The sequence below is a fragment of the Chlorocebus sabaeus genome, chromosome 13, assembly GCF_047675955.1.
Source record: "Chlorocebus sabaeus isolate Y175 chromosome 13, mChlSab1.0.hap1, whole genome shotgun sequence".
NCBI lineage: Eukaryota > Metazoa > Chordata > Mammalia > Primates > Cercopithecidae > Chlorocebus > Chlorocebus sabaeus.
The window spans coordinates 38519791-38536080 of record NC_132916.1 but is presented as its reverse complement, the minus strand read 5'-3'; the positions used below and the strand labels follow the sequence as shown (position 1 = coordinate 38536080).

General features: G+C 38.7%; 1 pseudogene; it reads left to right on the top strand.

The window, feature by feature from the left end:
• The first annotated feature begins 8462 nt into the window (after nucleotides 1-8462).
• On the top strand, nucleotides 8463-15134 carry LOC103241013 (dnaJ homolog subfamily A member 1 pseudogene; annotated as a pseudogene).
• Nucleotides 15135-16290: the final 1156 nt, after the last annotated feature.

Here is a 16290-nt window from a genome sequence, read left to right as displayed (position 1 = left end):
TTTGTAAAGACAATGAAACCTAGTCCTAAAACAAGTTGTAATAAAATAGATTGAGTATTTATTTGGATCATGAATCAATTCAGAAAATATAGGAATAGTTGAATTTCCAATTTTGCACTAGTGACATAAAGGATAAGGGTAGCTGGCCATAGTGGTATCAAATGCAGAGTCATGGCCCTCTCAGCCATAGTTGAAGGAACCAGCTCGGCGAGTGGAATGGTGTGAAAGGATGAAAACCTCCCCTGACAGCTGCTCATTCCCTCCAGCAGAGCTGATTTAAAAAAAAAAAAAAAGTCCCCTTTTGCTCTACATTGACCTTTTCCATGAATAGGTCAGCCAGGTGCAAGCTACCAGATGTGACTTTCCATGATCTCTAAGCCCCAGGAGACCATTTATCTCTTTTATTAGATAGGACTCAATGTAAAAAGAGGTGTGGAAGAATCAGCATCTTACTATTAGGATATCTGAATTTGACAAAATTTTAGCTTTTTCAATACGAAAAGCACTCTGAATGTGTTGTTTCTCTTCATTACATCATGATTTTATCATAAAACAGACGTCTCAGTACTTTGGGAATAGTTTAGACATGCTTATAAAGCCATCTCTGACAGTCTAGATTATTTTATACTTCTACAAAATGCCTGTTTCACCCACTTTACCTAGATTTTTTAATGATTCAAAACATTGAAGAGACAGTTTACAAAGCTCAAATATCTAGTGGAGCTTTACTGGAGAACCTCATAACACTGAAAGAATGCTTTGGAACTCTCAGCGCTGCCCTTGGGAAGCCCTCACTAAAGCTCAGGCCCCATCTCGTGCTTTGTGACTTTTCCCCTAGAAAATTGCAGATGCTTCTTCCTCCTTGAGGAAACTTGAGGGTCTCCAATACCGTATTTCCACATCTCAGCCCCTGAGGCACCAACCTAACCAGATAAACTAATTTCAGCTGACATTTAAAAGACCTTTCCAAAGATAACATGTACTCAATTTAATATTCCCCTACCTGCTGCTGCTTCTCTATCTCAACGAGACCTAAAACTCATTGCCTTTAGAATAATCTGGAGAGCTCCTTAAAAATGCAAATTCTTGGGGCCAGTTGTGGTGGCTGACACCTGTAATCCCAGCACTTCGGGAGGCCGAGGCAGGTGAATCACCTGAGGTCAGGAGTTCGAGACTAGCCTGACCAACATGAAGAAACCTTGCCTCTACTAAAAATAAAGAAATTAGCTGCATGTAATGGTGGGTACCTGTAATCCCAGCTACTAGGGAGACTGAGGCATTAGAATCGCTTGAACCCATGAGGCAGAGGTTGCAGTGAGCCGAGATTGCGCTACTGCACTCCAGCCTGGGTGACAGAGCAAGACTCTGAGAGAGAAAGAAAAGAAAGAAAGACAGAAAGAAAGACAGAAAGAAAGACAGAAAGGAGGGAGGGAGGGAGGGAGGGAGGAAGGAAGGAAGGAAGGAAGGAAGGAAGGAAGGAAGGAAGGAAGGAAGGAAGGAAGGAAGGAAGGAAGGAAGGAAGGAAAGAAAGAAAGAAAGAAAGAAAGAAAGAAAGAAAGAAAGAAAGAAAGAAAGAAAGAAAGAAAGAAAGAAAGAAAGAAGGAAGGAAAGAAAAGAAAGAGAAAGAAAAAAGAAAGAAAGAAAAAGAAAGAAAGAAAGAAAAAGAAAGAAAGAAAGAAAGAGAAAAGAAAGAAGGAAAGAAAGAAAATAGAAAATTATTGAGCTATACTACAGACTTTTATTCCGCAAGTCTAAGGGAACTCAGGAATCTCCAAATAAGTTTGGGGATCATTTGGTCAACTCATCAGTGGCTATCGTGGAAAATTTGTGATCACAATAATTGGTAGGACACTATCTCCAGGCAATAAATAAATTCATGATCTTCAATATCAACAGATCTGGGTTCAAATCTTTATCACTTGTGAGTTTCTTGGCCTCTCTGAGCCTCAACTTTGTCCCTTAGGGGAAAAAAAGATGTGATAATACTTGCCCAGGTTGTTATGTGAATTGAATAAGAGAATTTTGTCAAAGATGTTAATATGAGGTAAGAAAAATAAAATTGGAAAAAGGGAGGCAAAACAAATCCTAGTGCAGAAATAATGGTTATGCAAGACAGTGCTGAAAGAAGCAGTCAGCTATACTGCCTTCCTGGGGAGGAATTAAGGTCATTACACTCTTCTGGGCTCTGGTGTGGAATAATTCTGGATGGAAATTAAGAATTGAGGAGATTAAGAGGTGGTCCCAGTTAGGACACAGGGAGCTTCCTCCCTTGAGCAACCTGAGATTTCCATTCATTGAGTTAACATAATTGCTGAATGCTTACTGTCTTCCAAACACTGTTCTAACACAAACTATGCCATACACGAATGTAAGAATGACATTGTTCCCACTCTGTTGGAATTTATATTCTAGTTGGAGCAAGACTGGTAATACACAAATAGGCAAATTAGAAGTAAATAGATGAGCAAGAAAGATCAGACCATGATAAATATCACATACAACATTAAAAACACAATATGATAGCAAGTGACTAGGCAGGTGCTTTTGATTGGGTGGGAGCAGAAGGGCATCTCCAGGGAGTGATAGCTAGTCTGAAACCTATAGGGCAAAAAAGAGTTGGCCCATGAGAAGATCAAGGCTAAGTACATTCCTGGCAGAGGGCACAGCTAGCACAAAGGTCTTAAGATGACAAGCTTGGCATGTTCAAGAAACAGAAGAAAGCCAGCATGGCTGAGGACAGTGGGTGTTGGTGAGTGGGTAAGCACATAAGGTCAAAGAGATAGGGAGTGGTCAGAGAACAGAAAGCACTGTATGCCAGAATAAGGAGTTTGGATTTTATTCTAAGGATGACAAGAAGCCACTGAAAGGTTTCAAATAAGAGTAGTAACAGGGTTCCATGTATGTTTCACTGGGATCAATGTGAGCTCTCAGTAAAGAATGAATTTTATAAGGAAAGATGTGAAAAAAAAGCAAACATTTAGGAACATATCACAGTAGCCCAGGCAAGAGGACTGGTGGATGCAGCTTGGAAGAGAGTGATGATCTTAGAGAGAGAAAGAAACGGATGGAATCAAGACATCAAGAGGCAGAGTCTACATTCCTTCTGACATAGTGGATGTGGGATGCATAGGAAAGAGAAGAACCAAGAAGAAACAGGTTTTGAGGCTTAAACAAGTGGGTGATGGCTGGCAAAGAGCAAGTTACAGAGGGAAAATGCAAGCGCTCTCCTGGTGATAGTTCAATCACCATAAAACTTTAATAACAAAAGAAGTAACCAATCTAAACAGGTCCATGAAGGTCATTCAAATGCTGACAACAGAGGAACTGAACTTCAGTAGATGTTCTATTCTTAGATTTTTAAAAGCATTTGACATTGCATTTATATAAAGAACGACTTTTAAAAGTCACCTTCTTGGTGAGATATTTTAATATTATAATACACAAAACTATGAAATGACATGGCAAAGTACAGGTAAGTTGATAATCTAGGTTAGGGCTTGATTTTCTTGTTGCCATGAGGTTAAAAGTGGACAAACGTCCTTTAATATCAGGTCAGCTATAGAGACAGCAGAAATGACTGAACACTCACTGTGTGTCAGGCACCGTTGGAAACGTTACTCTTTCAGGAACCTTGTGAAATTCCATGATCACCCCATTTCACAGAGGAGGAACCTGAAGTAACTTCCCCATTGCCACTGAGTCTGCCAGGGGAAGCAGAGCCTGAATTTAGGCAGTCTGACTCCAGAGCCCAGACACTGAAATCACGCTTGGACCCCCTGAGCAGGACGTTGCTGTGACCTCCGGCTTCCCTGGCTTTCTTCTCTTCAGTGTTGTTTCCATGGAAAGAGTTAACAACTCCACACCCCTGGCATTCCCTTGACAGAGTTTTGTCCGTATACAACTAAAGATAAACGAGTCCAAAGCCCTAGGTGTTTGGAAGCTATGATATGAGAAAAAAATAATTGGGTTGTTTATTTTATGCGTATATTGCTTTAACTTGCATTATGCAATAAAACTCCATTAATCCACACTTCACTGATCTCATGAGAAGATAACCAACTAAACAATATGTAATTAAGAGGCCGGGCGCGGTGGCTCAAGCCTGTAATCCCAGCACTTTGGGAGGCCGAGACGGGCGGATCACGAGGTCAGGAGATCGAGACCATCCTGGCTAACACGGTGAAACCCCGTCTCTACTAAAAAATACAGAAAACTAGCCGGGCGTGGTGGCGGCGCCTGTAGTCCCAGCTACTCGGGAGGCTGAGGCAGGAGAATGGCGTAAACCCGGGAGGCGGAGCTTGCAGTGAGCTGAGATCCGGCCACTGCACTCCAGCCTGGGCGACAGAGCCAGACTCCGTCTCAAAAAAAAAAAAAAAAAAAAAAAAAAAACAATATGTAATTAAGAAATGTTACTTTTTCTTCAGATAATTCTTTAGAGTCTTATTTGTCAAGTAGGCAAATCCAGTTTTTTTTAAAAAGAGTCATTTATTTTTGGTTCTAGTAATTAAATTTATTATGTTATCGAAGTAGCTTATACTTATGATATCGTATAAAACCAGGGCCTTTTGTGAAGTATATGTTTTATAAACTTAGCTTTATTACTTATTAAAATCCTTTTATATCTTAGCTAGTAATATTAACTTTCCTTGACATTACTAAAACTCCACTTGTTCCCAAATACATTCTCAGGCAGATTTCTCACATTTTTCTTCCATTATTGCAAATGAATGAGGTTTTAAAGTTTCACATTTATGAGACGACATATAAAAATAATAATAAACACCAACTTTTAAAATTATGTTCTTCATTTTGCAGAGATTGCTTAGAGAAATAAAAATGTAAATGACACAAATTTACAGCCCTTGATTCATGGAGCAATCCTTGCCAAGTGGATGGAAGAAGCCCACAAATACCCGTAGTCACATAAAACTTTTAATGCAGACATTTCAAACACCACCAGATTTTTGTCACTTCTTTTAAGGAGGAAAATTTTTGTGTTGAACAATAGGAAACCATGGATAGCTGGTTTCGACTGAAGCCTAGTTTTGGTACTTTAAACATGATCATTTGAGGTCAGAGAAACCGAAACTTGACTAATAGTATTACTTTTTGAAAAGAAGAAAGACAGCTTGTTTTGAGAACTTGCTATGAGCCAATACCTCTATTAAGTACTTTCCATGAACATTCACAATGTCCTGTGAGATGTGCCCTCTGATTATGCCCAAGCAGAGGAGAAACTGGCCTACCAACTGATGGAGTGCCGGCTGGGGTCACAGTAAAGGACAATGCTGGTGCTGGAATCTCACCCACCTGCTTCAGCAGGGTGGGCTCCAGATGAGTTTTCTTTCCTGAGAAGTGCCCAGGGAACAGGATCAGCATTGATCTTTTTTTACATCCCTATATCAGCATCAGGCTCTGGGTGGTATTTACAGTGACTTAGAGAAGAAGTGTACTGGCAAGTTGACGCCCTTGAGTAATAGAGAGTATCAGTCTACAGGGCTATGCCAGCTTGGGGACCTCAGGGAAGCCTTTTGATTCTGTCCAAACAGCCTATTCATTTACAGGTGGCCAAGACAACATACACATCTCTTGACACATTTACCCCTTCCCAGACCTCAATTGTTTTGGGGAGAAACTTCAAAACAAGGATTTTCATATGTGGTATAAGAATAATATGTTCTTATTTACAAATTTTAAATCAACCAGAAACATATTATATGTTCACGAGTAAGACTTCCCTACACATTTATCTCCTGTTATTTTCCCTTCTCTTTTCCCATAACCTTCTGTTTTCTCCCTCCTATTCTCTTCCTTTCTGGTATTTCTCTCTTGCCTTCATCTATTTGGAGGAGGAAGGAGGTGAGAAAGGAAAACATGGGAAAAAAGAGAAGTCGTGGCAAAGCAATTATGCTTAGAAATTCTTTTACATGTAGCATATGCTTGTGCCATACCACTTCTTGGGTATTTGCTTCCTAGTTTTAAACTTTAAACTTTATTTCTTTAGATGAAACTCTTTAGAACTACTGAGGGTGACTTTTTCCTTACTATTTTTTGTGCCTCAAGCAGAGAACTTGAGTTCTACATTCTGGATGCATGTCTTGCTAAATGCGTGACTTTGGACAAGCAATAGCCCCTTGCATTTTTCACTTCATCATCAGTTATACAGAGAATAATACATGTTTTACCAATCAGACAGGGCAGCTGTGAAGATGAAAAGAAACAGCAAGGAAGCCACACTGACAAAAGCCTGATTCCATGAAGCAATTCTGGTCGCACCATAACATTTCTGTTCCTTTCCCCTTCCTTTCTCCATAGTCTTATTTCCTCTTTTTTGCCTTTTTCATCTGCCATTTTAGCAATGTCCCATTTATTTGACATATCAATAAATAAGGTGTTCCATTAGAAATGAATGGATTTTTTTTTTTTTACCAAAGTAAACCATGGAAGTTATTTTTTTTTTTTTAGATTTCATCATTTTAAATGGAATATTTTAAATACAAGAATTACTTATATTCTGCCTCTTTAGACATAGTTTATTAAACACAATGTACGTTTCCTGATGATTCAGGATTATCTTCACTATAAACACATGCTGCTTTCCCTCAAATTGTTGACACCCACCCCGTGCTGCCATTAGTACACATACTGCCTCCGTTACTGGAATCTACTTCCATTGTTTCACCTTAACCCACCATCTAGCTTGTATTTTACAATCTTTCCTCCTAAATAACTCTAAGTTCCTTGATGATACAGACTGTCATTCATTTAATTCCACGTCCCAGTGCTTTGCATGGTGTCCACACTGTAGTATGAGTTTAGTAAGCACTATCTGAAGTTATAAAAGTCACTGATAACCTGAACACCTATTCATTTCTAGGGGAGAAGGAACTATTTGCAACAACCATGTTGGTTTACATAGATTTAATCTTCACAACTGAATAAGGAAGGTAATATTACTATCTCCATTTTAGAAATGAGAAAAATGAGGCTCAGATAAATTAAATACCTGCCCAAGGTCACACAGTTACCAGCAGAAGAGTTGTAACTTGAGTCTGGACCTGTCTTATTTCAAAGTCTATTCTTTTCCTGCCACAACACATACCACATACACTAACTCTGACACTGAATGGGCTTTGTGGTTTGAGATGAAGTTCATGGCTTTTACAATTTTTCTGCCCCACCCTCAATATTGCCTGCCACCTCTTTGGCTATCATTTGTCTCATCCCCTCTTTTACTGCCCTAATCTGCAACTGATTTAGAAAATACTACGTTTGTTAGACTTGTTTAAAAGTAAGAATAAAACATTCTCAGCAACAATAAAAGGAAAGAATGACAAATGGTTTTAAAGCTGCACACTGACCTGCGCTGAGTAGTAGCACCTAGAGTTGAGGTTTCTGCAGCAATATCCATGGCTTTTCAGGAACGAGGGCCCATAGGGAGTGACAGTTTCTGGTGTGGTTAAGTAAAGGGAAAGTGAGGCCACTCTTCTGGGACCTGGAGAGTTTTCAATAAGTAAATTGCAATGAAAAAGACTGTGTAATCTTGGCATCATCTATCTAGATTTTCAGATGTGATTTTTGCCTACTCCTGGTTCTTAACTGGAGGATATATTGTTAAGGAGGCTAGATAAATGACGTCTGGATAACCAAAGTGTTCATAATGGTCTTTTTCTTTCTTGTTCTTCTTACTTTATTTTTCTGAGTCCATGCTCTGTGTTTTGGGTCTTAGGTTTGGCAGCATCACCCGTAGCACCTACGGGCTTTATCTAAGTCACTGAGAGCATATAGGCCAAAGAGAGTGCAAACCTCTGGTACAAATTAGACAACTGCAAATGAGCAAGTAAATTATCAAACAAACAAATGACTCCAGTTGGCATAAGAAGTTTTTTCCAGAAATATTGTGCATGTGAAGATTTAATTATATATGGTATCCAAACATCCATTGGGTTGCTGATAATGTCTCTGGACTTCAAGTCTGCCTCATTCTTTCTACTTCCACAGAGCTGATGGCATTTCTTGGGCTCTTTTGCTACTACTTCTGTCTTTGTTACCACCACTTCTGCTCCATGTATAATCTCCTTTGCTTGCTTTCCTCTTCTCTCTGCCTTTTTTATTTCTAATTTTGTTGGGCCCCTATCATGTCATCTGAGCTTCTTGGCTACTTCCACCTGAAAAGACTGACCTTTTTTGTAAATCTCTATTAAACCAGAAGATTTCTTCCCTCTTGGAGAATTAATCAATCCTGGCTTATCCATCATAACTTTCATATCTCTGGCTCCTCTTAATCATGTACAAAATACTCAAAGCTCTTGGTTTATTTCCTTTTTTACAAGATGCACATTATTCTTCCTTTTGTAACTGACACCATTCCTGGTGCTTGAACACTAGACTCCAGATAACTGAAGTTATGCTGTACTCCATAAAGCCTAGCTGCCAGAAGTCACTTCTCCATTGTCGCACACATGGTAGTTGATGTGTACATTCACGACCCCTCCCAGGAGGTATCCAGGTTAGGCTCAACTTCCAAGTGCCAGCTCCAACAATTCCCTTTCTCTCACTCTTCACCATGTCTCTCAAAGTAAAGGAAACTGGCATCACGAGAGGGGTAACCAGAGAGGTAACCAGAGAGGTAACTTGATTTTCTTAAATCATTATAGATAGATTAGGTAGATCGATAAATAGACCAATTATTTGTGGCAACTCATAGCAAAACATAGTGAGTTTCAGTCCTGATATTAAATCTCCTAATACATGGGCTTTAATTTGCTAGAAGATCATCTTAAAAATATGATTCCTGATGGTTTCATATCACCCAGGTACCAGTTTATCAAGTGGCATCCTAAAGGACCCTGTTCTGCCATTAGCCTAAGACCAGAGTTACCTGCTACTGCAAACTCAATTAAATAGAGTTGTGAAAGAAAGAAAAACACTAGAAAAATATCTTTGAGGAAGAATGAGGAAGGGTTTATTGTTGTTATTTTGTTGTTGTTGTGTAAGATATAGAGTTTTATCTATGTTTATCTGTTGAAGAGAAACAAGAAGAGAGAGAGAGAGAGAAAATACTGAGTGGGTGGGTGAAAGGAGGCATTTGTGGTATAAAATTGTGCTGTTCAATACGATAGCCAGTAACCACATGTGGCTATTGAGCACTTGAAATATGGTTAGTCTAAACTGAGATGTGCTGTGAGCACAAAACACACATAGAATTGTGAAGACTTAGCATGAAACAAAAGCATGTAACTATCACATTAATATTTTTCATATTGATTACAGGTTGAAAAGATAATACTTTGGCTACAATTGTTAAAATACATTGATAAAATTAATTTCACCATCTATTTTCATTTTTTAAAATGACTAGAAAATTTTAAATTACACATATGGTTCACATTTGTGACTCACATTATGTTTTTCTGACAGCACTGTTAGAAGGTCTTATCTACCCAGACTATGTTCAATGAGGAGTAACAGAAAACATTAAAATTACCCACAGTGATTACAAAATAGAAATATTTCTTGATTCCTCACACAATAGGCCAAAGGTAGACTGGACTAAAATGGCTTATGATCATCAGAGACTCAGGCTTCTTTAATCTTTCTGTTCCACCATCTTAAGCACACTGCCTTGTGATCCAAGACTGCTGCTAAATCTCTAACCAGAAAAACCACATTCCAGCCCATAGGAAGAAGAAAGGAACCCATTAAGAATATCTCTGTGAGGCCTTCTACAGCCATCTTGTACAATATTCCTTGATTGGTAAGAACCAGCTTTGGTCAAGATATGAGCCATCTCTGTAAACTTTGGGGAAGAGGGGAACTAACTACTGTGATCTGGTACCATTTCCATTACTTGGTCCCCTGTATCGAACAGTGCAGACTTTATTCCTAATAGTCAAGCGCACAGCTAAACATCAGGAATTATATTTAGGATGACCATTTGTCCCAGTTTGCCTGAGAGTCTGTTTTGTATGTGTCGTCCTGGCACAATTATTAATAGCTCCCCCTTTCTCTCTCTCAAGTGTCCCAGTTTGGATGATAAATTATATGGTCACCCTTGTTACGTTTCCAAGAAAAAAGAGAGAAACAGATGATAGAATGGCAATTCTCTCTGCCAGGGGTTCTTGAGAAATCACTTAAGAAATCCTTAGCAAATAAATGTGTCATCCAACCCACCCCACCAGTATTCTGAAGCTGGCTGGAGGTGGGTTGAAGGAGATACGTATTTGCTAAGGACTTCTTGTGATCTCCATACAGACAAATTAAAGGACTTTTCTTACTCTTTATTATTATTATTTATTCGCTTAAATATATATGGTGCAACTCCACTTGCCAAGTGCTGTGGATTTGGGAGACGTAGAGGTAAAACAGAATTTAATACTATTAAACCCATTTTCTATTATAATGGAGTAATAGGAGTTTGAATTATCTGAATAATCCCAATCCTGGGACTGCTATTTCTCCCCCTGAATACTTTTCTAAGTCTCTTTCTGTCTTTTCCTGGTTCCAGAAAATTCTAGCCTATTGTTTTCCAAAAGTCTTCAAATATATTGCTAATTCTTTAAGAGAGTTCCTAGCCAAATAATATTTGAAAATGCAGCATTATTAAAGCATTATAATGCAAGTTAGTACATTAATAGCTCTGAGAAGTATCACAATAGAAATTCCTATTTAACTTTTCTCATCTGAAAAGGTTTGGGGTTTAATACCTGCTAACATCTAATGCAGCATCCCTTTGTACTACTCCTAGAGTCCCAGAAGTATGAAGATATTATCAGACTCTTGGTCCTTGGTTCCTCCCTTACACTCTGCCTCCTCATGCTCGCATTTGTTCTCTATTTTTACTTCTAAAGAAATGATGCCTAAGCTACCTTCTCTAGCCTTTACCTCATTCTCAGAACTAACTAACTGGACATCTCTGCTTAAGTTAAAGTTGTAATCTCAAACTTAACAACCACAAATTTAATTTGACTTTTTGTCCATAATCAAGTCTCCCCTGATGCATGCCTGTTTTTGGAATAGTACTACCTGCAGTAGACATTTTGTTATCTGTTTGTTTTTGGTTTTGTTTTAGTCTGGGGATTTTTTGTTGTTGTTGAGGGTGAAGGGAGGGTTTAGGGAGCAAGTCTAGCAGTATTGCACTTCATTCCTATTTTTGTTTTAGTGAGAAGTGCATTACCAATGGCTCTTGGCCAGACCAGGCTTGAGCATGTGGTCTGGGCTCAGCCAATCAGCCTCCCACTGGGCACTTTGAATTTCAAGTTATTAATATTAGAAGAGAGATGTAAGAATGGTCTAAATGCATTCACAGCGTGGTGGGGTGACATTAGCAGTGTTCTGTGACAACAGTGTCCTCAACATGGTTACTCTAGATATTATGATGCAACCTAAAGTTTGAGAACCACAGTATTAGGGCTGATACATCAGCTTTTCCAAGAATAATTATTTCACCCCAATTTGACTCTTCCATTTAAGTCCTATAACCCTTAATATCTATACCACTCATGCTGAACCTATCCCATATTGCTTTGCAGTTATTTATCTTATCTCTTGACTAGCTTCTTAGCTTCTAGGAGGCAGGGTGATATAAATCACTATGACTGACATAGAGTAATAACTCACTTAATGAATCAATGAATATTCACTAGTGACAAATTAATTGCTCCTGATATATGAACTTTCCCATTTTCTATAAAATAAACTTTAAATTAGTTCACTTCTATTCAAGAGCTTCTAAAGCAGGGATCTTCAAATTTGCCAGATGTTTAATTAACCTAGAGAGTTATAACAAATATTGATGCTCACATCAGAGCTCTATAGATTCTTAAGTAATGGATTTGGGGTGCAGGAATCTGGTCACTGTGGTTTTAAAAGTTCCTGAATAGTTACATATAGTAGGCCAGGTGGTGTGTAGTCCAAAGACTGAACTGCAGGTGCAGTTTACTTGGGAGTTTCTGAATGTGCAGTTCAACAAGATTCCCAGATGATTCCTATATACTTTAAAGTATGAGAAGCACTTGGTTTAGAGCAATGATGTTCAACAGAAATAGAATATGAACCACATATGTAATTTAAAATCTTCTAGGAGCCATATTAAAAAAGATTTTTAAAAGGTAAAACTACTTCTAATAATATATTTTATTTAACCCAATGTATGCAAAACATGATCATTTTAACAATATAAAACTATTAGTGAAATATTTTATAACATTTTTTTGCACCGAGTCTTTGAAATCCAGTTTGTATTTTATACTTACAGCATGTCTTAAATCAGACTAACCACATTTCTAGTGTTTCATAGCTACATGGGGTTAGGGGTCACTGTACTGGATAGTGCATATCTACAGTGTTCTGACCTTTCCTTCCCAAGCACCAACTATAGCTTTCCTTACAACAGCTTTTTGCTTTAGTCAAAAGAAACTTTTCATCAAACAATCAGCCTGCCATTCACTTTCCTCTCTTCCACTGTTACCTCCACTGCTCCTCGAAGTCTGGAAAGACCTTCCTCTGCTCCCTCCTGGTCTAGGTTCCATTTTTTTCCTTTAAACACAGTCTAATTTTTCAGCTTTTTGTTGAAACCTTCCTAATATGGTTCTAGATTACAATGATTAGTTGCTACTCTAAAGTTTGCAGGGTAAACATATATTTTCATCTATTAGGGGAGACGGTAAAAGATGGTTTTAGAAGGCTAAACATGGAATGTAATTAGAATGATAAGACATGCTGCCCTTCTTAATAAAAATGAAACCTAGACCTCAGAAGGCTGATATTGAAAGGCCAACTCTGTGGTGAGGAGTAACAGCCTACCTAGGAAAGCTAAATCAAACGGCACAATTCTACTCCTGGAGATCTTCCATGGTTACCCTTGCCTACCTTGCCCTGACCCCATAATGCTAGAATAACTAATGCCCCACTTCAAGCATAAATTCTGGTGTGAGCAACAACTCCTCTCTTGATTGCTCTAAAATTTAACTGAGATAAAAATGAAATAGTCAAAAAATATCTTTTCAGTAGCCAGAAGGCAATTAAAACAAAAATTTCGGAGTCCAATGAACTTAGACAATGTATAATAGTTTGTAAAATTTAGCCTGTTTTCTGTATGAGCAAGATTACCCAATCCACAGATTTCAGGATGGGGAATCAAGAAAGAACTTGCCAAGTCCCCCCGTTCCTTGATCTTCTTCTCTTTCCACATGGTGACGCTATGTTTAGGCTACAAACCTAGCTCTTCCTAGACATCTTGACTCCAGTTGGTCTAGATTTGCACTGTCCAATACCATAGCCACAAGTCACATGCATGGCTGTCGAATACTTGAAATGTGGCTAGTACAAATTGAGATGTGCCATACATGTAAAAATACATACTAGATACCAAGATTTGTTACATATATGAATTTTCCATTGCTGCCATAAAAAAATTACCTTAAATTTAGTGGCTTGAAACACCCCCTTTATCACATTTGCTATCTCACAGTTCTGTAGACCAGAAGTCCCATATCAAGTGGCTCAGCTGAATACTCTGCTTAGTAGAGACTCATAAGGCCAAAATCAATGTGTACATGGGGTTTCCTTCTTTTCTGGGAGCTCTAGAGGTAAATCTGTTCCAAACTAACTTGGATTGTTGGCTGAATTCTGTTCCTGTGGTTGTAGGGCAGGAGACTTGTTCCCTTCATGGTTGTCAGCCAGAAGCCTCTCAGCGCCTTAAGGTCACCTGCATTCCTTGTCACATTGTCCCCTCCATCTTCAAACCAGCAAGGACATGTTGAATCCTTCTCATGCTTTGAATCTCTCTGAATTATCCTGTCATATCTCTTCTTCTTCCAGCCTGAATAAATTCTCTACTTTTAAGAACTCACGTGAGGGAGCTTTCCAAAACACTTGGTGAGAGATGGAGGAGTGGTAGCTGCCCAAACTCCTTCTTGCTCCCACACACCAGCCTTATCCCACTTGCCAGTTTTAGAAAGTGGTGAAAGAAACCACTTACTGTAATGGTTTGGGGGTGAGACCCAATGCCATCCAGGAAGAGTTAAGAGAGTCTTACAGGAAACCGGTCTTGAATTACTACCCTGGTGAGGATCCAAATAACGAACAGAAGTGTAAACAGATTTCTTAAGCTTATGAAGTACTCTCTGAAGCAAGGAAAATTGAATTATTTGAGAAAAGAGGAGAATGGGCAATTAAAAAGGGTGAAGTGAGTGGCAGTATTGGCTCCCTCACGGACATAGTTGATATGTTATTTGAAGGAAGACGAAGGATGCAGAGAGAAAAAGAGGTAAAAATATTGTGCATCAGCTCTCAGTAACCACAGAAAATGTATTTAATGGTGCAACAAGAAAACTAGCTCCATAAAATAATGTGATTTGTGACAAGTGTGTAGGCCAAGGTGGTAAGAAAGGAGCAGTAGAGTGCTGTCCCAATCACTGAAGTACTAGAATGCAAATAAGAATCATCAGATAGGACCTAGAATGGCTCAAGAATCTCAGTCTGTGTGCATGGAGTGCCAGAGCCATGGGGAGCAGAACAGTCCTAATGACAGATGTAAAAGCTGCAATGGAAGGAAGATAGTTTGAGAGAAGAAGAGCCTACAAGTTCACGACAAAGGCATGAAAGACGACCAGTAGATATCTTTCATGGTGAAGGAGATCAGGAGCCAGGAGATATCATCATTGTTTTAGATCAGAAGGACCATACTTCCTTATTCGACCAGAAGACCTTTTCATGTGTATGGACATAAAACTGGTTGAAGCACTGCATGGCTTCCAAAAGCCAGTACCCACCCTTGACAACCAAACCCCAGTCAACACCTCTCATCCCCCAACTCAGATTGTCAAGCATAGAGATACTAAGTGTGTTCTAAATGAAGGCATGACAGTTTATTGTAGATCCTATGAAAAGGATCACCTAATCATCAAATTTAAGGTCTACTTTCCTGAGAATGCTTTTCTGTCTCCTGATAAACTCTTTTTGCTGTAATAACTCCTGCCTGAGAGGTAGGAAGTAAAAGAGGCTGATGAAATGGATCAAGTACATCTGGTGGATGTTGACCGGTATCAGCAAGGATGGGCCATTACAATGGAGAAGCTTATGAGGATGATGAACATCATGCCAGAAGTGGTGTTCAGTGTCAAACCTCTTAATGGTGCCAGTGAATAACACTCACTGCTGGTATTACATATGCAGCAGTGAATAAGTGAAGGACTATAACCAAATATGCTCACTTCTTGATATTGTTTTTGTTTTAATACTCAATTGTAGTAGTGTTTTAAAAGTTAAATGAATAATAAATGAAAATATAAAAGCTCTGACTTTGCCCTAAATATATGTTGACATCAGTGTGCAAGATGAAGTTTAATATCTGTAAAAATTACTTTCAAGAAAAGTTCTGCTAGCATTTGTTAGGTCATGTCTTGTAATTAATTTCAGATGTGTATATGAACAAGCTTAGCTTGAAATGCTAAGTATATGTATCCACCTCCGCTTATGGCCATTCATTGTTAAACTATGAAATTAAAACTCTGTATGGTTGGCCTTCCATATCAGCAAATTCAGCCAACCCTAGATTTAAAATATTCAGAAAAAAATACAAAATAAAAAATGAAAAAATTTTAAAAGTACAGTATAACTATATAGCATTTACTTTATATTAGGTATTATAAGTAATCTAAAGAAGATTTAAAGTATATAGTAGGTTGGCCAGGCACGGTGGCTCACACCTGTATAGCACTTTGGGAAGCCGAGGAGGGCGGATCATCTGAGATTGTGAGTTCGAGACCAGTCTGACCAATATGGAGAAACCCCGTCTCTACTAAAAATTACAAAATTAGCCAGGCGTGGTGGTACATGCACATAATCCCAGCTACTCGGAAGGCTGAGGCAGGAGAATCACTTGAACCCAGGAGGTGGAGGTTTCGGTGAGCTGAGAACACACCATTGCATTCTAGCCAGGGCAACAAAAGCAAAACTCCATCTCAAAAAAAAAAAAAAAAAAAAACCCACAAAGTATATAGCAGGTTGTGCATGTGTTATAGGCAAATAGCACACTATTTTATATAAGGGTCTTGAACATCTGGATTTTGGTACCCAGGGGCGTCATGGAACCAATCCCCCATGGATACTAAGGGACCACTATATTTAACTGGTAATCAGAAGATAAAATGAAATAGCAAGAAGTGAACACATTATGGTTATAGTCCTTCACTTATTCACTACAGCAGTGAGTGTTATTCACTGGCACCATTAAGAGGTTGGACACTGAACACTACCTCTGGCATGATGTTCATCATCCTCATAAGC